The sequence below is a fragment of the Panthera pardus genome, unplaced genomic scaffold (assembly GCF_024362965.1).
Source record: "Panthera pardus isolate Hobbes unplaced genomic scaffold, ASM2436296v1 HiC_scaffold_6, whole genome shotgun sequence".
In the NCBI taxonomy this organism is placed as follows: domain Eukaryota; kingdom Metazoa; phylum Chordata; class Mammalia; order Carnivora; family Felidae; genus Panthera; species Panthera pardus.
This window is the reverse complement of record NW_026526991.1, coordinates 74,232,577-74,238,576: the sequence shown is the minus strand read 5'-3', so window position 1 is coordinate 74,238,576 and position 6,000 is coordinate 74,232,577.

Genomic DNA, 6,000 nt, shown 5'->3' with positions numbered 1-6,000 from the left:
ATCTTCATAGAGGAAGCAAGCCAATTTTACTTTTGTGGTGAATTCCTATGGCAGATTCCTTGTCACAGATATGGAGTTAGGATTTACAATATGCATGGATTATATATTGATTTCCAAAAAGTTTGTATCAAAAAAATATGAAATAGGTATTTATTTTCACTAAAACAATGTGGCATAATTTCTTAATGTCTTTGCTTGTATAATTTGATTTGGGGAGGCCCCCCTTGGTAAGTAAAACTGATATTAAGGTTTTCTTCAGTTTACATCTTGGGATCATTTACAATGTCACCAGAGGGAATCACTGAGACCTTTGCTTTCCTGTAGTTAAAGAAATAATATAGTGAAGAAGAAAGAGTGTGAGTTTTGGAGTCCAAACAACTATATCTGTTGAGAAAATGCAATTTGCTTGATTTTTTTTAGAAAGTTATATTTTCTCATCTCAACTTATTTCTTGCTTTCCCAAAACTGAGATATATATTTGTCTTTGGAAAAATTATTTTGTTATGCCTTTAGAATTTTTATTAAATTTAAATCTTATTTTATCATTCCAAATGGACTTTGAACTTCTCATGGTCAATGATCTTACCTTTTTTAAAATTAGCTTAGATGAGGTCTACCATAATCCTGGGGACATACAAACCTATCAGTAGAATTCAAGTAGCTTGGTCTTCATCTTACCAGAGAATATGATGAGAATGTTTTTTGCTGAGGAGGATCAGTATTACTGAGAACAGAAGACTTTTTTTTAAATACATTTTTTTAATGTTTATTTTTGAGACAGAGAGAGAGTATGAACGGGGGAGGGTCAGAGAGAGAGGGAGACACAGAATCCAAAGCAGACTCCAGGCTCTGAGCTGTCAGCACAGAGACTGATGCGGGGCTCGAACTCACAAATTGCGAGATCATGACCTGAGCTGAAGTCAGATGCTTAACTGAATGGGGTGCCACCCAGGCACCCCATTTAAAAATTTTTTTCTTTTTTTAATGTTTATTTATTTTTGAGACAGAGAGTGAGGACAGAAGACTTTTATCACATGATTAATTTCACAGGGCTTGGGGTACAGCTGGATGTAGAGGTGGCAGACAGTACAGTGACTATTAATGTTTCCTGACTTGAGTTTTTTTTTTTAAGGTTTTAAAATAATTGTCAAAGGTGGTGACGTAGGAGGACTGAGCTCACCTCGTCCTGCTGATTGCTTAGATTCCACCCACATCTGCCTAAATAACCCAGAAAACCACCAGAAGACTAGCAGAATGGATTCTATGGAGCCAAGCTAGACAAGAGGCCCACAGAAGAGGGTAGGAAGGGCGGAGAGGCGGTGCGCACTACATGGACTGGCAGGAGTGAGCTGGGGCAGTGGAGGGGCAGCCCCCCCCCCCCCCCGGGCAAGGCAGAGCCCCTGACGTCTGGCTTGCAAAAGCGGAGGGGCCAGACTGCATGAGTTCTGACAGCCAGCGGGACTTAACATGTGGAATTTTAAAAGTCAACAGCTCTGCTCTCAGAGAGTGGGGAAGGTGAGAGGACAATGGGAGGGAGAGTTGTTGAGCCCTGGAAGACAGAACTCAGCTCAGCTGGGGAACAAAGGCGCTGACAAACGCCATCTCTTTCTCCCATCTCCCGGCCAAAATTCCAAAGTGGAACCAGTTTCCATCACCGAACTTGCTTGCACCACGCAAACTCCCAACGCTGTGCTTCCGTGGATCCATCCCTCCAACGGGCCTGCCTCCCTCCAGGTGTTGCAGGGCCCCTTGCACAGGAGACCACTGATGGCAAACTGGCTAAGCCTGCCCCTCCCACTCATGAGCACCTTGCAGATACAATCTGTCTAATCCGCCCTTGGCCAGATCCCATCAAAACAGCACCACAAGCCTGGCAGTGTGCAAGTAGCCCAGACAGGGGCCACACCACTCCACAGTGAGTTCTGCCCCTGGGACAGGGGACGATAAGGTACACACCAGTCTCACTGTGGCCCCAGTCATGGGCTGGGGGCAGACATCCTGTCTGACTGCAGCCTCGCCAACCAACACAAGTTTCTTTGGACAGCACAGGGGAAGTGCCCTGCAGTTTGGAGCTACCACAGGGACTAGCCAAAATGACAAAACGGAAGAATTCTCCTCAAAAGAAACAGCAGGAAGTAGCGACGGCTAACGAGTCAATCAAAACCGGTTTAAGCTACATAATGGAACAAGAATTAGAATAATAGTCATGACATTAAGCGCTGGGATTGAAAAAAGCATAGAGGACAGCAGAGAATCTATTGCTACAGAGATCAAAGGACTAAGAAACAGGAGGAGCTAAAAAGTGCTATAAATGAGGTGGAAAATAAAATGGAGGTGACCACAGCTCGGATTGAAGAGGCAGAGGAGAGAGTAGGTGGATTAGAAGATAAAATTATGGAAAAAGAGGAAACTGAGAAAAAGAGAGATAAAAAAATCCAGGAGTATGAGGGGAGAATTAGAGAACTAAGTGATGCAATCAAACGGAACAATATCCATATAATAGGGATTCTAGAAGAAGAAGAGAGAGAAAGGTGCTGAAGGTGTACTTGAAGAAATCATAGCTGAGAACTTCCCTGATCTGGATAAGGAAAAAGGCATTGAAATCCAAGAGGCACAGAGAACTCCCTACAGACATAACTTGAATCGATCTTCTGCACGACATATCATAGTGAAACTGGCAAAATATAAGGATAAAGAGAAAATTCTGAAAGCAGCTAGGGATAAACTGGCCCTAACACAAAAAGGTAGACACATAAGGGTAGCAGCAGACCTATCTACTGAATCTTGGCAGGCCAGAAAGGAATGGCAGGAAATCTTCAAGGTGATGAACAGAAAAACCATGCAGCTGAGAATCCTTTACCCAGAAAGTCTGTCATTCAGAATAGAAGGAGAGATAAAGGTTTTCCCAAACAAAAAATGAAGGAATTCATCACCATTAAACCAGCTGTACAAGAGATACTAAGGGGGACTCTGTGAGTGAAATGTTGCTATGACCACAAAGTACCAGAGACATCACTACAAGCATGAAACCTACAGATATCACACTGACTCTAAACCCGTATCTTTCAATAAGAACACTGAATGTAAATGGACAAGGTGCTCCAATCAAAAGACACAGGGGATCAGAATGGATAAAAAAAAAAAAAACAAGACCCATCTATTTGCTGTCTTCAAGAGACTCTTTTTAGACCTGAGGATACCTTCAGATTGAGAGTGAGGGGATGGAGAACTATCTATCATGCACTGGAAGTTAAAAGAAAGCTAGAGTAGCCATACTTACATCAGACAAACTAGACTTTAAATTAAAGGCTGTAACAAGAGATGAAGAAGGGCATTATATAATAATCACAGGGTCTATCCACCAGGAAGAGCTAACAATTATAAATGTCTATGTGCTGAATACAGGAGCCCCCAAATACATAAAACAATCACAAACATAAGCAACCTTATTGATAAGAATGTGGTCATTGCAGAGAACTTTAATACTCCACTTACAGAAATGGATAGAACATCTAGACAGAGAATAAATAAACAAGGGCTCTGAATGATATATTGGATCAGATGGACTTGAGAGATATACTTAGAACTCTGCATCACAAAGCAACAGAATATACTTTCTTCTCGAGTGCACATGGAACATTCTCCAAGATAGATCACATACTGGGTCACAAAACAGCCTTTCATAAGTATAAAAGAATTGAGATCATACCATGCACAATTTTAGACCACAATGCTATGAAACTTAAAATCAACCACAGGAAAAAGTCTGCAAAACCTCCAAAAGCATGGAGGTTAAAGAACACCGTACTAAGAATGAATGGGTCAACCAGGCAATTAGAGAAGAAATTTAAAAATATATGGAAACAAATGAAAATGAAAACAATCCAAATGCTTTGGGATGCAGTGAAGGCAGTCCTGAGAGGAAAATACATTGCAATCCAGGTCTAGCTCAAGAAACAAAAATCCCAAATACAAAATCTAACAGCACACCTAAAGGAAATAGAAGCAGAACAGCAAAGACACCCCAAGCCCAGCAGAGGAAGATAAACGATAAAGATCAGAGCAGAGATAAACAATATAGAATCTAAAACAGTAGAGCAGATCAATGAAACCAAGAGTTGGTTTTTTGAAAAAATAAAATTGATAGACCTCTAGCCAGGCTTCTCAAAAAGAAAAGGGAGAGGAACCAAATAGATAAAATCATGAATGAAAATGGAATTATTACAACCAATCCCTCAGAAATACAAGCAATTATCAGGGAATACTATGAAAAATTAAATGCCAACAAACTGGACAACCTGGAAGAAATGGACAAATTCCTAAGCATCCATACACTTCCAAAGCTCAAACAGAAAGAAATAGAAAATTTGAAGAGACCCATAACCAGTAAAGAAATTGAATCAGTTATCAAAAATCTCCCAACACATAAGAGTCCTGGACCAGATGGCTTCCCTGGAGAATTCTACCAGACATTTAAAGCAGAGATAATACCTATCCTCCTCAAGTTGTTCCAAAAAATAGAAACGGAAGGAACACTTTCAGACTCATTCTATGAAGCCAGCATTACTTTGATTCCCAAACCAGTCAGAGACCCCACAGAAAAGGAGAACTACAGGCCAATATCCCTGATGAACATGGATGCAAAAATTCTCAACAAGATACTAGCAAATCAAATTCAACAACATATAAAAAGAATTATTCACCATGATCAAGTGGGATTCATTCCTGGGCTGCAGGAATGGTTCAACATTCACAAATTAATCAATGTGATACATCACATTAATAAAAGAAAAGATAAGAACCATATGATCCCATCAATAGATGCAGAAAAAGCATTTGACAAAATTCAGCATCCTTTCTTAATAAAAACCCTTGAGAAAGTCAGGATAGAAGGAACATACTTAAACATCAAAAAAGCCATTTATGAAAAGCCCACAGCTAATATCATCCTCAGTGGGGGAAAACTTAGAGCTTTCCCCCTGAGATCAGGAACACGACAGAGAGGTCCACTCTCACTGCTGTTGTTTAACATAGTGCTGGAAGTTCTAGCATCAGGAATCAGACAACAAAAGGAAATTAAAGGCATCAAAATTGGCAAAGATGAAGTCAAGCTTTCACTTTTTGTAGATGACATGATACTCTACATGGAAAACCCGATAGACTCCACCAAAAGTCTGCTAGAACTGATACATGAATTTAGCAAAGTCACAGGATACAAAATTAATGTACAGAAATCAGTTGCATTCTTATACACTAATAAGCAACAGAAAGACAAATAAAGAAACTGATCCCATTCACAATTGGACCAAGAATCATAATTACCTAAGAATAAACATAATCAAAGATGTAAAAGATCTGTATGCTGAAAGCTATAGAAAGCTTATGAAGGAAATTGAAGAAGACACAAAGAAATGGAAAAACATTCCATGCTCATGGATTGGAAGAATAAATATTGTTAAAATATCAGTACTACCCAAAGCAATCTACACATTCAATGCAATCCCAATCAAAATGGCATCGGCATTCTTCTTGAAGGTAGAACAAACAATCCTAAAATTTGTATGGAACCAAAAAAGACCCAGAATAGCCAAAGTAATTTTGAAGAAGAAAACCAAAGCAGGAGGCATCACAATCCCCGACTTTAGCCTCTACCACAACGTTGTAATCATCAAGACAGCATGGTATTGGCACAAAAACAGACACATAGACCAATGGAATAGAACAGAGACTCCAGAATTGGACCCACAAAGGTAAGGCCAACCAATCTTTAACAAAGCAGGAAAGAATATCCAATGGAAAAAAGAGTCTCTTTAGCAAATGGTGCTGGGAGAACTGGACAGCAACATGCAGAAGAATGAAACTAGACCACTTTCTTACACCATTCACAAAAATAAACTCAAAATGGATGAAGGACCTGAATGTGACACAGGAAACCATCAAAACCCTAGAGGAGAAAGCAGGAAAAAACCTCTCCGACCTCAGCTACAGAAATTTCTTACT